A 23060-nucleotide genomic window follows, 5' to 3' on the forward strand; every position below is an offset into this window, starting at 1 on the left:
CTGTAAAGTGGGCATGATGATAATAGTACCTACCCTGAAGAGCTGTTTGAAGGCTGAGTTAATGCATAGGCACTGTTGAGCATACTGCCTGCTACCTAATACTCCGTAAATATAATAATAACTACTATTGTTGCTGTTATTATTTCTATTTTTAACTTTTAATAACTCAATAATAATATTTGTTATTTTATTATAAATCTTTGTTACTTTTACCAATGCTGCCACAAAATCTATGGAAGTAAGGGAGTACATATTATACGTGAAAAGCACCAACTGCGAACTAAGAATATTGTGTCCCATAATTTCACCCACAGCAATCCTCAGGGAAGGTATCATTATTATTTTACTTTCACAGATGAGAAAACTGACTTGTAGAGTAACTCATTAACCGGTAAGAAATAGAACTATGAACACAGGTCATTTTGACATCTCTTCCAACTAACCTTTGTGTCCAGAAGATTCTGCATGAGCATAATTTGAGTTGAGGAGTTTGTCTATGCCTTTTATTTACTAATTCAAAATATTTGGTGTCATAAATACTTTTCTGGCCATGCTAGGTTTTGTGAGTTTACTTTCAAATGAAAGTATGGATAATATTGCAAAGGGAATCTAGAACAGTAGCAGGAGAAAAGATTGACCACCTTGTTGGTGTAAGGATAAAATACAGTTTGCCTATTGTGGTCACCTCAACTGTGCAACAAAAATCGTAGAATAAGAGAGGTTCTTTAACATGCCGCTGGGAGCATATGTCAGAGGTGGTCAGAGAAGAGAGAGGGGGGCTAAGTTCTTGATGGGACCCACGTGAGGGGTCACTAAACACATCAGAGAATTCCAAACACCCGGTGTGTTGAGCTAAACAGTTTCTCCTGTTAATTTTTTTTAAAGATTTTATTTATTTATTTGACACAGAGAGAGATCATAAGTAGGCAGAGAGGCAGGCAGAGAGAGAAGGGGAAGCAGGCTCCCTGCAGAGCAGAGAGCCCAATGCGGGGCTCGATCTCAGGACCCTGAGATCATGACCTGAGCCAAAGGCAGCGGCTTAATCCACTGAGCCACCCAGGCGCCCCTCACCTGTTAATTTTTAAACTCATGGATATTTCAAATATAAATGAAACACAACTTCTAACTCGTTTATGTGCATGTCCTAAAAACATTACTTTATATAAAAATCTCTTGACTTGTAGAAGTATATTGAGCATATGCTATCAAAATAAGAAACTTCAGGATGTGATGCAATCATTTCCAAAAAGCAGCTCAAAACTTCAGGCCAGTATATAAAGAAGTGTTCAAGGGTCGAGGGAAAATTGTAAGAGGGAAGAAAAATGTAATCATTTTTCATAAAGACATTTCTTCAATTTATGTAACTTATCTTTTATTCAGACTTCATGTCCTCTCTGTCTCTGTGACAGGTATTTTCTGGTGTTAAAAATATATATTTTTTGGTGTTAAAAATATTCTTTTAACATAGTTGATGTTACCTACTTTTTCTTCATCTGTCATTGCATTATTTGGGGCTTTTAATTTTGTTTTCTTGAGCTACTTCCTTTATGGTTACATCTGTCCTTTTCCTAACTTCTCACACTGATGACATAGCTCATTAATTTTAAGATTTGCTCCTTTTTCCCTAATGACTGTGATACATATTCCTACTGAAGCTGATATATTTCCTTCAAAATACTTCTCCATTTTTGGGGTGTACTGTTGTATTTTCATGCATTTATTTTTTGTAATTTAATATAATTTTTTAATTTAAATTTGATTAGCCAAGGTACAGTACATCAGTAGTTTCTGATATGATGTTCAATGATTCATTAGCTCAGTATAACACCCGGTTCATGCATTTTTAACCATCATCCACTTTGACATGTTCTATGAGCCAAGTTTATTTAGAAGTGTGTTTTTAAACTTCCAAATGTTTAAAACATGTTTTAAGTTAATACCAATAATTATTTCCCATTTTAAAAAATATTGTGCCTAAAGACCTTGGTTCCATTATAGAAGTTCTTTGGTATTTTAAAGATCTGCTTTGTGACTTATTATGAGGTCAACTTTCACGTGTTCACAGATGCATAAAAGCATTGTGTTCTCTCGTTATGATATAGGGGTTCCATGGATGCTAACTATGTCAAGTTGTTGACTCACTTAAAAATTCTTTTTGTACCTAATAATTTATTTTATCTCACCTATTTATCCAAGATGGATGTGTTAAAAGTTTCCGTTCTTCTTGCTGATGTTTCAGTTTTAACCTGATAATTTCCTCACCTTAACTTTCATTTTCAGGCTACCTAATGTGATAAACATAATATCAGAATTTTTACGTATTTTTTCTTAAATTATTCCTTTTTCATGATGTGGTGACCCTCTTTATTTAAAATCATGTTTCTTGTGTTATTTTTTTTTACCTTAAACCCTACTTTTCTGCCATGAATACCTACATTAGTTTTCTTCCATCTTCTTTATATCTTTACTTTCTGTTTAGTTTAAACAGCATAGTTGGATTTTAAAAATCAAAACCAAAAATCTGTATCTTTTAATTCATAAACCCAGGTCATTTTAGTCCTTAAAAAATTAGTTTTTACCATGTCCTTTTAAGTTTTATACACACAATGACTTTTTGCTTCTCTTGTCCTGCTTCCCTTTCTTTTAAAAATTAAGTTCTGTTTTATTTTTTCAAAATTCCCTCTTGTCCACTCTTGTAAGTTATAAATTGTACTTCTGAACTTTCACTGGTAACACTTAAATGTTCAGTATGCATGCTTAACTGGGTTCTAATGTTAATGATTGTCTCAGCTGTTCTCATGAGCTGTAGAACCACAGGGATTCGACCTCAGTCCAGAGCACCCCCCCCACATTGTATGCTGTGTTCATTGCCTGTTGTAGTTGAGCCTCTTCATTATGCTTGTATTTAGCTGCAAATCTTTTAATGGTCCTAAATCACTTATAGTTATTTGCATATTCAATTATGCTTGTGATTCCTACTCAGGTTTTATATAAGTAATATATATATATATATATATATATATATATATATATATCTTATGCCTATATTTTTATAAATAAAAAGTTAAAAATAAAAATGTTATTGGGGCACCTGGGTGGCTCAGACAGTTGAGCGTCCTGACTCTTGACTTCAGCTCGGGTCATGGTCTCAGGGTCTCCAGATCCAGCCCCACATGGGGCTCCACCCTGAGCACACAGTCTGCTTGAGATTCTCTTCCTCTCTCTGCACCCCCACTCATGTTTTTGCTCTCTCTCCAATGAATAAATAATTAAATGAAACCTTAAAAAATAAATAAATGAAAACGTTATTCCATCCTTACTCCTCAAGAATAGCTTAGTTGTATATAAAATTCTCTGCTTATCTCTTAACTCTATTATGTCACTATCTTCTGATCTCTCTTATTGCTTTCAAGAACTCTGATTCACGCTACACTACTTTTGTTCCCTTGTAGTTGGTCTGCTTTTCTCTCTGGTACTTTTTAATATTTGACCTTTGTTACAATGTGTCCTGGGGTGGATTTAAATTCATATCTTCCTGCTCCAAACTCAGTGTGTTTCTTGAGTCAGACCGTCCTCTCTCTTTTTTTCTTTTTTAAAAGTCTTTAACTGGTATTTCAAGTTATTGAGGGGTAATTGACAAGCAATGTGGTATTAGTTCGTGTACAGCATAGTGATCTGATGATTCTGTACATTATTCAGTGCTCACCCTGATGTCTGTCACCATACTTTATTACAATATTATTGACTTTTTTTTTCCAATACTGTACTTTTCATCTCCATATTTTGTAACTGAAACTGTGCACCTCTTACTTCTCTTTACATATTTTGCCCCCCTCAACCTCCCCTCTGGTAACCATCACTCTGTTCTCTATCTTTGAATTTGCACTTGTGTGGTTGGTTGGTTGGTTTCTTGGATAACACATATAAGTGAAATCATATGGTATTTGTCTTCCTCTGTCTGCTTTAGAAAATTCTGAGCAATAATTTCCTTGAATTTTGCATCTTCCTTACTTTTTCCATTTTCTTTCTGGAACATCTATAAAACATATGTTAGAGTTATTTATCCTCTCGTATTTCTCATTTCTTCCTAACTTTCTGCTGCTTGTTAGTAATTTCCTCATATCTGTCTTCGAGTTCACTAATAGTATCTCCAGCCATATCTCTTCTGTTAACTTAGCCTGCTAATTGAGATTTTAATTTCAGCAACTATGTTTTATTTCACAAAGATATAGCTTGGTTATTCATAATCTGTTTATTCCTTTTTACTAGCATGTTTGTTTTTAATATTTTTTAAATTAATTAATTTATTTTTTCAGCATAACAGTATTCATTGTTTTTGCACATCACCCAGTGCTCCATGCAATATGTGCCATCCCTATTACCCACCACCTGGTTCCACCAACCTCCCACCCCCGGCCCTTCAAAACCCTCAGGTTGTTTTTCAGAGTCCATAATCTCTTATGTTTCACCTCCCTTCCAATTTCCCTCAACTTCCTTCTCCTCTCTATCTCCCAATGTCCTCCATGTCATTTGTTATGCTCCACAAATAAGTGAAACCATATGATACTTGACTCTCTCTGCTTGACTTATTTCACTCAGCATAATCACTTCCAGTGCCGTCCATGTTGCTACAAAAGTTGGGTATTCATACTTTCTTTTTATTTTTTTTAATAACATATAATGTATTTTTATCCCCAGGGATACAGGTCTGTGAATCACCAGGTTTACACACTTCACAGCACTCACCATAACACATACCCACCCCAATGTCCATAAACCCCTCCCCCTCTCCCAACCCCACCTCCCCCCAGCAACCCCCAGTTTGTTTTGTGAGATTAAGAGTCATTTATGGTTTATCTCCCTCCCAATCCCATCTTGTTTCATTTATTCTTCTCCTATCCCCCTACCCCCCCATGTTGCATCTCCACATCCTCATATCAGGGAGATCATATGATAGTTGTCTTTCTCCGATTGACTTATTTCACTACGCATGATACGCTCTAGTTCCATCCACATCGTCGCAAATGGCAAGATTTCATTTCTTTTGATGGCTGCATAGTATTCCATTGTGTATATATACCACATCTTCTTTATCCATTCATCTGTTGATGGACATCTAGGTTCTTTCCATAGTTTGGCTATTGTAGACATTGCTGCTATAAACAATTGGGTACACGTGCCCCTTCGGATCACTATGTTTGTATCTTTAGGGTAAATACTCAGTAGTGCAATTGCTGGGTCATAGGGTAGTTCTATTTTCAACATTTTGAGGAACCTCCATGCTGTTTTCCAGAGTGGTTGCACCAGCTTGCATTCCCACCAACAGTGGAGGAGGGTTCCCCTTTCTCCGCATCCTCGCCAGCATCTGTCATTTCCTGACTTGTTAATTTTAGCCATTCTGACTGGTGTGAGGTGATATCTCATTGTGGCTTTGATTTGTATTTCCCTGATGCCGAGTGACATGGAGCACTTTTTCATGTGTCTGTTGGCCATCTGGATGTCTTCTTTGCGGAAATGTCTGTTCATGTCCTCTGCCCATTTCTTTTTATTTATTTATTTACTTATTTTTATTTGCTTATTTACATCATGACAGTGTTCATTGTTTTGGCATCACACCCAGTGCTCCATGCAGTAAGTGCCCTCCCTATTACCCACCACCTGGTTCCTCAACCTCCCACCCCACCCCAACCCCTCCGCCGCCCCTTCATAACCCTCTGGTTGTTTTTCAGAGTCCATAGTCTCTCATGGTTCATCTCCCCTTCCAGTTTCCCTCAACTCCCTCTCCTCTCCATCTCCCCATGTCCTCCATGGGTCAGGGGTGGGAGGTTGGGGCAACCTGAGGGTTTTGAAGGGTCAGGGGTGGGAGGTTGGGGGAACAGGTGGTGGGTAATGGGGAGGGCACGTTTTGCATGGAGCACTGGGTGTTGTGCAAAAAGAATGAATACTGTTACGCTGAAAAAATAAATAAAATGGAAAAAAAAAAGAAAATTATAATAAGCAACTTAATGATTTGACCCTTTTTTAAATGTCAAGTATACAGGGAGGCATGTGCTACTTAAAGCTTCATCAGTAAGCCTTTAAAGGAGGAATAACTTTATGGGTCAAATAATGCCTCAGCGACACCAAGGGCTCCCAGACCAGAACGAATGAACTGTCCCAGCCCTGCTCACTCATCAACATAGGGAGGTGAGCTCATGGTTTACAAAGATCTTTGACAGATAAGCTTGAAATCCTAGAAATCCTAGGTTGAAATTCTGTTTAATCCTGGGTTGAAGAGAGATTCAGATAACTCACTTAAAACCAGAACACTCCCGGGGCGCCTTGGTGACTCAGTCCGTTAAACATCTAACTCTTGATTTCAGCTCAGGTCATGATCTCAGGGTCCTGGTTCAAGCCCCACATTGGGCTCTGCTCATCACACAGTCTGCTTGGGATTCTCTCCCTCCCTCTCTCTTTTCCCCTCCCCTACCCCTCCTCGAGCTCTCTCTCTCTCTAAAATAAATAAATAAAATCTTAAAAAAAACAAACAGAACACACCATTCTTGAAGTACATTCAACCTTTAAAGTTTTACAACAACATCAGTACTAAACCTTGTGAGCACAAATGAGTCTCAAAATGTGTTTAGGCAGACGTGGATGGATGGGGGGCTCTCGGCGTGTTTGCTTGTATAACCCTGCATGTGTGGCTTCCATGCAAGTGGCAGCCTTCAGATTCACCCTGGGGAAGACCAGTGGAAATTCACTGATAGTGTATCTTGGGTTGGCCTGACCTCTAGAAACCAAACTTCTCTTTCTCTGAAAGTTTAAACTTGCCAGTTTTAACTCTCTTATTGTTTTAACATTTCTACAAAGCAAGAAATGTTTATTGCTACTTTAGAAGGTAAATAAATGGTGAAATGAAAGAAGTCTGTGCTTATACAGACGGACTAACGGCGATCGCTACCATGAATTAATTTTACCCGCGTATTTCTCCCTTATTTGTTGTCCAACTAAACTATGCACAATGTATAAAAATGTGAGAATTCTACTAAGCTAAAAATGGGAGGGGGGAAGGCAGGGAGTCAAGCAGGGAGTTAAGGAAGGAAGAAGGGAGGGGAAAACGGAAAGGGAACGGCACATAAGGTAAATACATGGGCTTATTCATGGTTTTTAACTAAAATCGGATCATTTTATACACTTTTCATTACCTGCCTTTGTAACTGATAATATATCCTTAATTGTTTCCAAGTCAGTAACTGGGAGTGTTGGTACGTTTGTTTGGTTTCATTTCCTTCTGCTGCAAGCCTCACTCCCTGCCCCTCAGCCACCTCACTGATGTCCCTGTCTGCCCCTGTCTGATGTCCCTGATTTATTATGTAGTTAGCACATCCTTTGTTTTAGACAGGTGGGTTGTTTTCTGTTTTTGTTGTCGTCAACACTGCTATTATAAACATCCTACTCACACTGCATCGTTGAGCAGGCCATATCAGAAAGTCTCGTTAGTATAAAGTATATAAAAGCAATTGCTGAGTAAATGGGTACATGGTTTTTTAAAGCTCTTGTCACAGTTCACCAAACTGCCCTCTAGAAGACTGTACCTGTTTATATATTCCCCCAGCACCTAAGAGAAGAGCCATCGCTAATCCTCTGATTCACTGACCACACAACCAACCTAACTGGATACAAGGATATTCAGAGAAACTGGACCAGGGCCTTCTCAGCCAAGAGAACCCATGCCTACTGGAGCCAGTCAGACACACAGGCCAGCCTGGTTAGGATAAAAGAATTATTATCAGACATTGAGCAAAAACATTCCTTTTTTTTAAATTTATTTATTTATTTTTATTTTTTTTTATTTACAGCATAACAGTGTTCATTGTTTTGGCATCACACCCAGTGCTCCATGCAGTACGTGCCCTCCCTATTACCCACCACCTGGTTCCTCAACCTCCCACCCCACCCCTCCCCCACCCCCGCCGCCCCTTCATAACCCTCTGGTTGTTTTTCAGAGTCCATAGTCTCTCATGGTTCATCTCCCCTTCCAGTTTCCCTCAACTCCCTCTCCTCTCCATCTCCCCATGTCCTCCATGTTATTTGTTATGCTCCACAAATAAGTGAGACCATATGATACTTGACTCTCTCTGCTTGACTTATTTCGCTCAGCATAATTTCTTCCAGTCCCGTCCATGTTGCTACAAAAGTTGGGTATTCGTCCTTTCTGATGGAGGCATAATACTCCATTGTGTATATGGACCACATCTTCCTTATCCATTCATCCGTTGAAGGGCATCTTGGTTCTTTCCACAGTTTGGCGACCGTAGCCATTGCTGCAATAAACATTGGGGTACAGATGGCCCTTCTTTTCACTACATCTGTATCTTTGGGGTAAATACCCAGCAGTGCAATTGCAGGGTCATAGGGAAGCTCTATTCTTAATTTCTTCAGGAATCTCCACACTGTTCTCCAAAGTGGCTGCACTAACTTGCATTCCCACCAACAGTGTAAGAGGGTTCCCCTTTCTCCACATCCTCTCCAACACACGTTGTTTCCTGTCTTGCTAATTTTGGCCATTCTAACTGGTGTTAGGTGGTATCTCAATGTTGTTTTAATTTGAATCTCCCTGATGGCTAGTGATGATGAACATTTTTTCATGTGTCTGATAGACATTTGTATGTCTTCGTTGGAGAAGTGTCTGTTCATATCTTCTGCCCATTTTTTGATATGATTATCTGTTTTGTGTGTGTTGAGTTTGAGAAGTTCTTTGTAGATCCTGGATATCAACCTTTTGTCTGTACTGTCATTTGCAAATATCTTCTCCCATTCCGTGGGTTGCCTCTTTGTTTTGTTGACTGTTTCCTTTGCTGTGCAGAAGCTTTTGATCTTGATGAAGTCCCAAAAGTTCATTTTTGCTTTTGTTTCCTTGGCCTTTGGAGACATATCTTGAAAGAAGTTGCTGTGGCTGATATCGAAGAGGTTACTGCCTATGTTATCCTCTAGGATTCTGATAGATTCCTGTCTCAGGTTGAGGTCTTTTATCCATTTCGAGTTTATCTTTGTGTACGGTGTAAGAGAATGGTCGAGTTTCATTCTTCTACATATCGCTGTCCAGTTTTCCCAGCACCATTTATTGAAGAGACTGTCTTTTTTCCATTTAATATTTTTTAATGTTTTGTCAAAGATTATTTGACCATAGAGTTGAGGGTCCATATCTGGCGATGCCCATTTCTTGATTGGATTGTTTGTTCTTGGGTGTTGAGTTTGCTAAGTTCCTTATAGATTTTGGATACTAGCCCTTTATCTGATATGGCATTTGCAAATATCTTCTCCCATTCTGTCAGTTGTCTTTTGGTTTTGTTAACTGTTTACTTTGCTGTGCAAAAGCTTTTGATCTTGATGAAATCCCAATAGTTTATTTTTGCCCTTGTTTCCCTTGCCTTTGCCGATGTTCCTAGGAAGATGTTGCTGCGGCTGAGGTCGAAGTGGTTGCTGCCTGCGTTCTCCTCAAGGATTTTGATGGATTCCTTTCTCACCTGAGGTCCTTCATCCATTTGGAGTCTATTTTCGTGTGTGGTGTAAGGAAGTGGTCCAATTTCATTTTTTTGCATGTGGCTGTCCAATTTTCCCAGCACCATTTATTGAAGAGGCTGTCTTTTTTCCATTGGACATTCTTTCCTGCTTTGTCGAAGATTAGTTGACCGTAGAGTTGAGGGTCTATTTCTGGGCTCTCTATTCTGTTCCATTGATCTATGTGTCTGTTTTTGTGCCAGTACCATGCTGTCTTGATGATGACAGCTTTGTAATAGAGCTTGAAGTCCGGAATTGGGATGTCACCAACTTTGGCTTTCTTTTTCAATATTCCTTTGGCTATTTGAGGTCTTTTCTGGTTCCATATAAATTTTAGGATTATTTGTTCTATTTCTTTGAAAAAAAAAAGGATGGTATTTTGATAGGGATTGCATTAAATGTGTAGATTGCTTTAGGTAGCATGGACATTTTCACAAAATTCTTCCAATCCAGGAACATGGAACATTTTTCCATTTCTTTGTGTCTTCCTCAATTTCTTTCATAAGTACTCTATAGTTTTCTGCAAATAGATTCTTAGCCTCTTTGGTTAGGTTTATTCCTAGGTATCTTATAGTTTCCGGTGCAGTTGAAAATGGGATTGATTCCTTAACTTCTCTTTCTTCTGTCTTGTTGTTGGTGTACAGAAATGCAACTGATTTCTGTGCATTGATTTTATATCCTGACACTTTACTGAATTCCTGTACAAGTTCGAGCAGTTTTGGAGTGGAGTCTTTTGGGTTTTCCACATATAGTATCATCCAATCTGCGAAGAGTGATGGTTTGACTTCTTCTTTGCCGATTTGGATGCCTTTAATTTCTTTTTGTTGTCTGATTGCTGAGGCTAGGACTTCTAGTACTATGTTGAATAGCAGTGGTGATAATGGACATCCCTGCCGTGTTGCTGTCCTTAATGGAAAATCTTTCAGTTTTTCTCCATTGAGAATGATATTTGCGGTGGGTTTTTCATAGATGGCTTTGATAATATTGAGTTCTGTGCAATCTGTCCCTACACTTTGAAGAGTTTTGATCAGGAAGCGATGCTGTACTTTGTCAAATGCTTTTCAGCATCTATTGAGAGGATCATATGGTTCTTGTTCTTTCTTTTATTAATGTGTTCTATCACAATCATTGATTTGCGGATGTGGAACCAACCCTGCAGCCCTGGAGTAAATCTCACTTGATCGTGGTGAATAATTCTTTTAATGCACTGTTGAATCCTATTGGCTAGTATTTTGGTGAGAATTTTTGCATCTGTGTTCATCAAGGATATTGGTCTGTAGTTCTCTTTTTTGGTGGGATCCTTGTCTGGTTTTGGGATCAAGGTGATGCTGGCCTCATAAAATGAGTTTGGAAGTTTTCCTTCCATTTCTATTTTTTTGGAACAGTTTCAGGAGAATAGGAATTAGTTCTTCTTTAAATGTTTGGTAGAATACCCCTGGGAAGCCGTCTGGCCCTGGGCTTTTGTTTGTTTGGAGATTTTTGATGACTGTTTCAATCTCCTTACTGGTTATGGGCCTGTTCAGGTTTTCTATTTCTTCCTGGTTCAGTTGTGGTAGTTTATATGTCTCTAGGAATGCATCCATTTCTTCCAGATTGTCCAATTTGTTGGCGTAGAGTTGCTCATAGTATGTTCTTCTAATTGTCTGTATTTCTTTGGTGTTAGTTGTGATCTCTCCTCTTTCATTCATGATTTTATTGATTTGGGTCCTTTCTCTTTTCTTTTTGATGAGTCTGGCGAGGGGTTTATCAATCTTATTGATTCATTCAATAATTTTTCTGAATTATTCTGAAAGAATTTTTCAGAAATTATTCAGAAAGAATTATTCAGAAAGAATTCTGAAAGAATTGCTCCTTTCAGCTCCTAGTTTCATTGATTTTTTCTATTTTTTTTGTTTTGTTTTTTATTTCATTGATTTCTGCTCTGATCTTTATGATTTCTCTTCTCCTGCTGTGTTTAGGGTTTCTTTCTTGTTCTTTCTCCAGCTCCTTTAGGTGTAGGGTTAGGTTGTGTACGTGAGACCTTTCTTGTTTCTTGATAAAGGCTTCTACCATTATATATGTTCCTCTCAGGACTGCCTTTGCTGTGTCCCACAGATTTTGAAGAATTGTGTTTTCATTATCATTTGTTTCCATGATTTTTTTCAATTCTTCTTTAATTTCCTGGTTGACCCATTCATTCTGTAGAAAGATGCTGTTTAGTCTCCATGTATTGGGGTTTATCAGTTTTCCTCCTGTGACTGAGTTCTAGCTTCAGAGCATTGTGGTCTGAAAATATGCAGGGAATGATCCCAATCTTTTGATACCGGTTGAGACCTGATTTGTGACCCAGGATGTGATCTATTCCGGAGAATGTTCCATGTGCACTAGAGAAGAATGTGTATTCTGTTGCTTTGGGATGAAATGTTCTGAATATATCTGTGATGTCCATCTGGTCCAGTGTGTCATTTAAGGCCTTTATTTCCTTGTTGATCTTTGGCTTGGATGATCTGTCCATTTCAGTGAGGGGAGTGTTAAAGTCCCCTACTATTATTGTATTATTATTGATGTGTTTCTTTGATTTTGTTATTAATTGGTTGATATAGTTGGCTGCTCCCACGTTAGGGGCATAGATATTTAAAATGGTTAGATCTTCTTGTTGGACAGACCCTTTGAGTAGGATATAGTGTCCTTCCTCATCTCTTCTTATAGTCTTTGGCTTGAAATCTAATTGATCTGATATAAGGATTGCCACCCCAGTTTTCTTCTGATGCCCATTAGCATGGTAAATTGTTTACCTGTGTCTTTTGATTGGGGCATTTAGCCGATTAAAATTCAGGGTAACTATTGAGAGATATGAATTTAGTGCCATTATTAGCCTGTAAGGTGACGGCTACTGATTGCTTTTGATTGGGGCATTTAGCCCATTAAAATTCAGGGTAACTATTGAGAGATATGAATTTAGTGCCATTATTAGCCTGCTACTGTATATTGTCTCTGTACCTTTCTGATCTACTACTTTTAGGCTCTCTCTTTGCTTAGACGACCCCTTTCAATATTTCCTGCAGATCTGGTTTGGTGTTTGCAAATTCTTTCAGTTTTTGTTTGTCCTGGAAGCTTTTGATCTCTCCTTCTATTTTCAATGATAGCCTAGCTGGATAGAGTATTCTTGGCTGCATGTTTTTCTCGTTGAGTGCTCTGAATATATCATGCCAGCTCTTTCTGGCCTGCCAGGTCTCTGTGGATAAGTCTGCTGCCAATCTAATATTTTTACCATTGTATGTTACAGACTTCTTTTCCCAGGCTGCTTTCAGGATTTTCTCTTTGTCATTAAGACTTGTCAATTTTACTATTAGGTTATGGGGTGTGAACCTATTCTTGTTGACTTTGAAGGGGGTTCTCTGCACTTCCTGGATTTTGATGCTTGTTCCCTTTGCCATATTAGGAAAATTCTATCCAATAATTCTCTCCAATAGACCTTCTTCTCCCCTCTCTCTTTCTTCTTCTTCTGGACTCCCAATTGTTCTAATGTTGTTTCGTCTTATGGTGTCACTTATCTCTCGAATTCTCCCCTCATTGTCCAGTAGCTGTTTGTCCCTCTTTTGCTCGGCTTCTTTATTCTCTGTCATTTGGTCTTCTATATCCCTAATTCTTTCTTCTGCCTCATTTATCCTGGCAGTGAGAGCTTCCATTTTTGATTGCACCTCATTAATAGCTTTTTTGATTTCAACTTGGTTAGATTTTAGTTCTTTAATTTCTCCAGAAAGGGCTTTTATATCTCCAGAGAGAGTTTCTCTAATATCTTCCATACCTTTTTTTTTCATTTTATTTATTTTTTCAGCGTAACAGTATTCATTGTTTCTGCACAACACCCAGTGCCCCATGCAAAACGTGCCCTCCCCATTACCCACCACCTGTTCCCCCAACCTCCCACCCCTGACCCTTCAAAACTCTCAGGTTGTTTTTCAGAGTCCATAGTCTCTTATGGTTCACCTCCCCTTCCAAACTTATTTTTTTTAAATATACATATAATGTATTTTTATCCCCAGGGGTACAGGTCTGTGAATCGCCAGGTTTATACACTTCACAGCACTCATGATAGCACATACACTCCCCAATGTCCATAGCCCCCTCCCCCTCTCCCAACCCCACCTCCCCCCAGCAACCCCCAGTTTGTTTTGTGAGATTAAGAGTCATTTATGGTTTGTCTCCCTCCCAATCCCATCCTGCTTCATTTATTCTTCTCCTATCCCCCTAACCCCTCATGTTGCTTCTCCATGTCCTCATTTCAGGGAGATCATATGATAGTTGTCTTTCTCCGATTGACTTATTTCACTAAGCATGATACCCTCTAGTTCCATCCACGTCGTGGCAAATGGCAAGATTTCATTTCTTTTTATGGCTGCATAGTATTCCATTGTGTATATATACCACATCTTCTTGATCCATTCATCTGTTGATGGACATCTAGGTTCTTTCCATAGTTTGGCTATTGTAGACATTGCTGCTATAAACCCTCGGGTACACGTGCCCCTTCGGATCACTATGTTTGTATCTTTAGGGTAAATACTCAGTAGTGCAATTGCTGGGTCATAGGGTAGTTCTATTTTCAACATTTTGAGGAACCTCCATGCTGTTTTCCAGAGTGGTTGCACCAGCTTGCATTCCCACCAAGAGTGGAGGAGGGTTCCCCTTTCTCCACATCCTCTCTAGCATCTGTCATTTCCTGACTTGTTAATTTTAGCCATTCTGACTGGTGTGAGGTGATATCTCATTGTGGTTTTGATTTGTATTTCCCTGATGCCGAGTGACGTGGAGCACTTTTTCATGTGTCTGTTGGCCATCTGGATGTCTTCTTTGCAGAAATGTCTGTTTATGTCCTCTGCCCATTTCTTGATTGGATTGTTTGTTCTTTGACTTTCATGCCTTTTTTGAGCAAGGCTGGAACATTCAGAATCGTCATTCTGAACTCTTGATCTGACATATTACCAATATCTGTGTTGATTAGGTCCCTAGCCTTCAGTACTGCCTCTTGTTCTTTTGTTTGTGGTGATTTTTTCCGCCTTGTCATTTTGTCCAGATAAGAGGATATGAAGGATCAAATAAAATACTAAAAGGGTGGCAAAGACCCCAGAAAAATATGCTGTGAACAAATCAGAAGAGACCCCAAAATGTGGTGGTGGGGAGAAAGGGGATAAAAAGAGTTTCAGAAAAAAAAAGAAAAAAAATTTAAAAATAAAACAGGAAATATAAAAATGAAAGAAATATATATATATTTTAGATAAACTAGTCAAAAAGGTTAAAAATGAAAAGGGGAAAAATTTTAAAAAATTTAGCAGAAGAAGAAAAAAGAAAAAAAAAGAAAGAAACAAATTTGAAAAAAAAAATTGAATTAACCACAAGACTACAGAATCATGGGGAGACAACCATGAGTTCCATGCTTTGCTTTCTCCTCCTTGGAATTCTGCTGCTCTTAGGTATTGAACCTGCTTTCCTTGATAGATGAACTTCGTCCTGGCTGGATATTTTGTTGATCTTCTGGAGGAGTGGCCTGCTGTAGTGACTCTCAAGTGTCTTTGCCCGAGGCAGAATTGCACTGCTCTTACTGGGGGCCGGACTAAGTACTTCGCTCGGGTCCGCTTTGGGGAGCTTCTGCTCCCTGAATGCTTTCTGTAGAGTTCTGGAGGACGGGAATGAAAATGGCAGCCTCCTAATCTCTGGCCCGGAGGAGCCAAGAGTCTGGGGCCCCACTCTTCAGTGTGACCCCAGAGGACAGCAGCCAATCACTCCCATATCCCCAGCATCCAGCCACACTCCTAGCTCACCCAGCCCGCAACCAGTTCAAGGTAACCCCGAGCTGAGAGTTCAGTCCTCGGCTCTGTCTCTGTAGCCGGCTTCTCTGTTCTAACACCTGCGAGCTCTATGACACTATGACACCCCCGATCCTTCTGTGACCCTGCGGGACCTGAGGCCACTCTGACCCCACGTGGGCTTCACCCTGGTTCAGCCTCTGGAGCAATGTTCCTCAGTGGAACAGACTTTTTTTTAATTTAATTTTATTTATTTGACAGAGAGAAATCACAACTAGGCAGTGAGGCAGGCAGAGAGAGAGAGGAGGAAACAGGATCCCTGTGCGTGAGAGCCCGATGAGAGCTCGATCCCAGGGCTCTGGGATCATGACCTGAGCCACCCAGGTGCCCCTTGGGTTCACTTCTTTGTGTGTAGTGTAACAAGGGCATCGACTGCGTTCTTTTGGAGGTGGACACCCGGGCCTGTCAGCGCCATTTGTCAGAAAGACTTTCATGTCCGCATTGAACTATATTGACCCCTTATTGAAACTAATTGCTCCAAAGTGTGAGACTTTATTTGGAACCTCTATTCTATTTTGTTGACCTGTCTGTCCTTTTGCCTGTACTAGACTGTCTTATTGTAATTTTGTAACGAGTTTTGAAATCAGGAAGTGTGAATTCCTCAACTTTGGTCTTTTTTTTAAAATTTCTCTTTCTTTGAAGATTTCGTTTAAATTCAAGTTAGTTAATGTATATTGTAGTATTAGTTTCAAGAGTAGAATTTAGTGATTTATCACTTACATATTATACTAGTGCTCATCACAAGTGCCCTCCTAAATGCCCATCACCCAGTTAGCCCATCCCCTCACCCACCTTCCCTCCAGTAAGCCTCAGTTTGTTTTCTGTAGTCCAGAGTCTCTTATGATTTGCCTCTCTCTCTGTTTTTATCTTATTTTATTTTTCCTTCTCTTCCTTTCCCTACATTCATCTGTTTTGTTCCTTAAATTCCACATATGAGTGAAATCATATGTTATTTGTCTTTCTCTGACTGACTCAGCCATCAAAAGAATGGCATCTTGCCATTTACAACTTTGATCTTTTTCAGTATTATTTTAGCTATTCTGTGGCCTTTGAATTTTCATGTAAATTGTCAATTTCTGAAACAAATCCAGCTGCGATTTTGATAGGCATTACCTTGAATCCATAGATCAGTTTGAGGAACACTGTGGCCAGTTTAACAATATGAAACCTTTCAGTCCATGAACATGAAATACTTACTCATTTACTTGCTTTTCTTTAATTACTTTCAACAATTTTTTGTAGTTTTCAGTGTATAAGTCTTATACTATTTTGTTAAGTTTATTCCTAAATATTTTTGACACTATTAAAATGGAATTGTTTTCTTAATGTCATTTTCAGATTGTTCATTGCTAACATATAGCAATACAACTGATGTATGTAAATTGTTCTTGTGTCCTGCAATCTCGCTGAACTCGTGATTTTTTAGTGGATTCCTTAGAAATTCATACATACAAGATGATGCCATATGCAAATAGAGATAATTTTCCTTCTTCCTTTACAATCTAGATGGGTTTTCTTCCCTTTGTTTGCCTAATTTCCCAAGCTAGACCCTCCAGTATAAATAACATGATGAGAATGGACATGTTGATACTATTCTCAATCTTGAAGAAGAAGCATTCAATCTTCCATCATTAAGTGTAATGATATCTGTGCACCTTTTGTAGATGTTTTTTATTGTGTTGAAGAGTTTATTCTCTTCCTAGTTTGTTGAGTAGTTTTTTTTTTTTTAATCACGAATGGATGTTACATTTTGTCAAATATTTTTTCTGTTCTTTTGAAATGATCATGTGCTTTTATCCTTTATTTTATTGATATGGTGTATTACGTTGATTGATTGTTGTATGTTAAACCAGCCGTACATTTTGGAGATCTATTCCACTTGGTCATAGTGGATAATCCTTTTTATACATTGCTGGATTAAGTTTGCTAGTATTTTGTTGAAGATTTTTTTTTTGTCTGTATTCATAAAATACATGGGCCTGTAGTTTTAAGAGTTTTCTTATGATGTATTTGTTTGATGTTTGAATCTGTGTAATACTTGGTCTCATAGAATGGGTTGAACATTATTCCCTCCTTTTCTATTTGCTCAAATAACTTTTGAATACTTGCTATTTATTCTTTTTTATTTGGGGGAGGCGGAGGGGCAGAGGGAGAGAGAGAATCTTAAGCAGACTCTAGTGCAGAGCATGATGACATAAGGCTGGATCACATGACCCTTAGAACATGACCTGAGCTGAGATCAAGAGCTGGACGCTTAACCAACTGAGCCACCTAGGTACCCCTTGAATAACTGCTTTAATTTTTGTTTAAATGTTTGGTAAAATGTACTGGTCAAGTCACCTGTGCCTGGGTATTTCTTTACAAGAAGACTTTAAGTTTGAAATTTAATCTTTTTACTTATTGTATGTGTATTCTGATTTTCTTTCTTCCTGAGTCCATTGCAGTAGTTTGTGTCTTTCTAAGAACTTGTCCACATCATATATGTCCATGGCACAGAGCAGTTCATACTGTTCCCTTAAAATCATTTTTATTTCTATAAAATTGGTAATGTTAACCAGTCTGCTTTCTCATTCTTGATTTTAATAATTTGAGTTTTTAATTATTTTTCTTAGTCAGTATAGTCAAAGCTTTGCCAATTTAGTTGGTCTTTTCAGGGAAACAACTTTTGGCTTAATTATTTTTTTACATGTTTTTCCTAATCTCTATTTCACTAATTTACACTCTAATTTTTACTATGTATTTCCTCTGTTTACTTAGCTTCAGTTTTATCTTATTTTTCCAGTGTCTTAAGGTGGAGTTTGGGTTACTGATTTGAGATGTTTCTTCCTTTTTAATGTAGGTGTTTGTGGCAATACATTTCTTTATAAGCATTGCTTTACATGCATCCAGTATGTTTTGATATGTTGTGTTTAGTTTTTATTCATCTCAATGTATTTCCTAATTTCCTTTGTAATTTATTCTTTGATTGGTTATTTAGGGGTGTGCACTTAATTTCCACATATTTGTTAATTTCTCAAATTACTTTTTATTATAGATTTTCTGTTTCACTCCACTGTGGTTCAGAGAACACACTTTACATGATTTCCTGCCTTTGAAATTTACTGAACCTGGCATATGGTCTATCTGGGAAAATGTTGCTTGTGCACTTGAGAAAAATGTATATTATATTGTCAAGTAAAATGGTCTATAAGTGTTTGTTAGTTCTTGTTTATTTTTGGTGTCATTCAAGTCCATATCCTTTAGATCCACTTCCTAGTTGTTCTATACATTATTGAAAGTGGGATAGAGGAGCCATCAATTATTATTGTTGAATTGTCTATTTCTTCTTTGATTCTGTCACTTTTGGCTTCATGTGTTTTGGGGCACTATTGCTATTTGCATGTACGTTTTTAATTATTTTGTTTTTCTGATCAATTGACACTTTCATCATTATAAAATATCCTATTTATCTCTAGTAATCTGTATATATTTTTTGGTCTTCAAATCTGCTTTCTCTGGTATTAGTAGTCTTCCATGATTGCTCTTTGCATAGTATAACTTTTTCCATCCTTTTTATTTTCAATCTATTTGTATTATTGAATCTAAGTTTTGTGTCCTGTGGATAGCATACAGTTGAATCACGTTTTTTTACCCAATCTAACAATTTCTGCCTTTGATTAGATTGATTAATCCATTACCATTTAATATCATTATTCAAGATGTAATGGATTTACATCTTCCATTTTACTTTTTGCTTTCTGTTAAGGCTCTTGTCACATTTTGTTCTCTATTCTTCCTTTACTACTCTCTTTTGTATTAAATGCATATTTTAGTGTAATATTTTAATTCCCCCAGTGACTTTTCAGCTAAATGTTTTAGTTATTTTCTCAGTGACTTAGAGTAAGTTATTTTCTAGGGTTTATGGTTTATGTCTTAACTTATGATATTGACTTTAGACTTATGCTAACTTAATACTAGTGAGACATAGAAACTTTTCTCTCACACAGCTCTTCTTCCCCCCTTTTTTGGTAATATTATTGTTATACATATTATATCTCTATATGTTACAAACCCAACAATAAATTGCTGTAATTATTACTTTATATAATTTTATATCTTTTACGGAAGCTAAGAAGGGAAAATATGTATCTAAAGACTTTGTTACATCAATCCTTGTACTTTTCCTTTCACATTCTTTTCATTTGTTCCTGTAGACTCAAGTTACCATCTGTGTCTTCTCACTGCAACACAGCTTTGTTCCTTTCCACTTCCTTTATGCTGTCATATTCAGAAATGTTACATCAATATATGTAATAAGCCCTGAATCATATTTTGAATAAAAGTTCTGCACAATATGGTGAAGTGATTAGTTACTGCTGTCCTGGGCTCCATGTAGATGAAAAAGAAACACCAAAATGGAGCTTCTTTCCAGCAAGACATAGAGATGGCCATTAAGGAACTTCATGACTTTGTGGTCTCTTTGAAGGACAGACTAAGTTTGGGTCTAAAGATCTCCAATTCATGGAAGAGTGCTTCCTGGGATCCATGTAGATGAAAAAGAAACACCAAAATGAAGCCTCTTTCCAGCAAGACATAGCGATGGCCATTAAGGAACTTCATGACTTTGTGATCTCTTTGAAGGATAGACTAAGTTTGGGTCTAAAGTCTGGAAGAGTGCTTCACAACTGGGAACTTTTCTTTAACGGGTCAACAATGGCCTGAAATCATCACAACCGATGCTTCAATGTCTGATACTCCTGTGGTTATAGAGACCCAGCTTGAGTGCTGTCATTAGTATTATTATAGAGTTCCTTCTTGCCTATATAAATATTTCAATAAATAGGAGTTTATGTATAAGGACATCTGCAATTTTGGAAAGCTGAGGAATGAGTGACTAGTTTTTACAATGGTTCATATTTCTGAATTTTTAAATTTGTTCAGCATCCCAAGTCTGACAGGTTTAAGAATGAAATGAAATGCAAGACTGGCAACAGCGGTGTTTTCTGACTCATGAATAAGCCATCCAGGTAGAGGCAGTACCTGTCAGGCAGGTTGGGTTTGTTGCTAGATCACTTTCTCCATGCTTCAGCAGAGGTGATGTCCAGACACCCACGTGAGGTAGTTTCCTGCTAAAATCAAGAAATTCTGGGGGTTTAACTGAGAACTTTACTTTCCAGAAAGAAACATTATGGTCAACAAATGGTTTCAGTAGATTTAACAGGTTTTTGGACACAGAGACTCTAGGTAGGGGCTTTTCTTGAAGTAGTTCAAGAAGTCTCCTCCCTTTTCCTTTTGCCTTTGTTTGTTAGAAAATCTGTCAGCGAACTGCTTTAGGTTTTGACTAAACTCTCTCTTCTTTTGCCCAAAGAGTTAAGCTGGAATTTGAGCTTATTTGTTAGTCCTGGAAAAGAAGGTATAGACACTCCCACTGCTACCCCAAGCAGGGCTGTGATGGGAGCCTTGCGAGGGGAATTTTTCTTTCTTGTTCTCTTTGATTGTGTGTTCACTCTAGCAACAACATGAATGTTTAGCATTTTGTCTTTGACATATGGACTATCAAAAACACTGAAATAGTGAGTACTTAAATCTATTTTTAAAAGGTGCTTCACGTCAGCAGCTATTGGTCTGTGATGCATTCTGGAAGTTGTCTATTAACTTTGACCAACAACAAAGAGAAATGTGAAGATAAAATACTTGCAACTTTGATGACCTCCAGTCAGAGATGACTATCTCTAGAATAACTACGTCATTTTGTAAAGATAAGTGATTTAGACTCTGTTAACTTTTCTATTTTGCAATTCTGTTGTTACTTCCTTTTGCCTATAAACTTAGTATTTACTCATTTCCTCAAAAAATAAATGCTGTGTTGTTTCATCACAGTGCTTTTATGGAAAAGCTGCACCATCAAGAGGCATGCTTCCAGCTCTCTCCCTTGCTGTATTATCTGTCAGGTCAGTATGGGACCTATCATATAGCTTACTGAGGGCAGCGATGGGGATCTAGCTTTAGTAAGTTTCCTGTACCTGGCTCATGTACTTTTCTTCATCATCACTTGCACTGGCCTCTTATGTCAATTTATCCAAATCACATTCTGATTATATTTGAAGAAGACTGTTGTCATTTCCTTCAGGACCTTTTAGCATGCTTGCACTAACTTCCTCTATAGGAAGCCTACATTCTCTTCTCTTTGCACATCTAACACATTGCCAGAGAAAGAATTGGTACTCAATAAGCAGTCTCCTTTCTTCCTGAGACTTTGATTCTCTTAGGTACGTTCACTGTAAGAGTGGGAGATATGGGTGGCCTCCCAATCAAAATGCTTGGTTCTGAACTTCTCTCCAAATTCCACTGTAGACCAGTTTCCAGACCATTTCCCAGCTATGAAAACAGGTACACTCTGTAAGCCTCTGTAGGCTTGTTTCTCCCCAAAGGAATCCGGCCCAGAAAATATCCAGTGAATGTCATTGTTTACAGGGATGCTCCACTGAGAATGACTTAGTCCTAGATGTTTCAAGTATCTTGAAATTCACATGTTCTTATCCTGGAAAAAGTACTAATTTCCACTTATGAGGTTAAGACACAACTCAGTCATAGTCCTATACTTGTAACTGTCTTCAGCTACAAGCAGCTGAACAAATTTGTCTTGCTTTCATGACTTGAGAGACTCGAAAGCAGGCAGTGTAGGGATAGGAGAATAACTCATAATGTCACCAGGGATCTAGGTTCCTTCTTTCTTTCCACTCAGCTATACTTAGCACAGGTTTGCTTCTCCACATTGAAAGAGAGCTGGCTGTTATATCACCAGCAAGAATAGGGAAAGGACAAAGGGTAAAAGTGATATACCCAGTTAAGTAAATTCTTGTAAAGAGGTCTTCCAGAGGTGAATGGACACCTTACCTGAAATTTGACTCAGGTGTTGAAACAGATGAATCCACCAGGAGGGGACAGAAATGTTTATGACTAACATAATGAGGCTTTATGGGCTGAGCAAGGCAGGCTCCCAAGGTGATCCCAAAGCAGCTTAAGACAACAGAGAAAGGACACTGCCTTATCTTTTATTTAGGATAGGAGATGAAGCCAGAGTGAAGTTCCTGCATGTGGATAGGAGATTGTGGGATTGAAACTTTCCACCATATCATAGGACGGAGCACCCAGGCTTCCTCATCAGCTTCCTAAATGTGAGGCAGAAGAGGAAGGGAGGTGAGACTTGAAAGCAGTCAGATACCAGAAATGGAGTCAGACTCTTTATTCTACCATCCAGGAATCTTGTGCTGATTTCTCCTGCTTATAGGTAACTGAGAAGTGTAGTATTTTAGCTTCTATAATGGAAGCCTGATTCTTCATGAGTAAAGATTTGAAGATGCTGGTGACCTAGGCAAGCAGCAGTCTCTTCCTGCCTGTTGTCTTCGTTCAATAACGATTAAAATAGTTCTTCCTGCTGTTCTTCATTTGGACATGAAAAGTGATCTTGGTTGTCCATCAGTATCAATGGTGTGCTTGAACACCATTTTTGGTAGATGACCAGGTCCAGTGAACTATAGAAATTTGGGCTTTCCCAAGGCTCAGAGGAGCAACAGGGCAACTCTGAGAAGGGGGCTGATAGCTACCCTTTGGGCCATAGCCAGACCCACAGTGTGTGTTCTGTTATAAATACAAGCCTATGAATACAGGCATCTTAAAGCTTGATCACAG

Source organism: Meles meles, chromosome 12 (genome assembly GCF_922984935.1).
Source record: "Meles meles chromosome 12, mMelMel3.1 paternal haplotype, whole genome shotgun sequence".
Taxonomy (NCBI): domain Eukaryota; kingdom Metazoa; phylum Chordata; class Mammalia; order Carnivora; family Mustelidae; genus Meles; species Meles meles.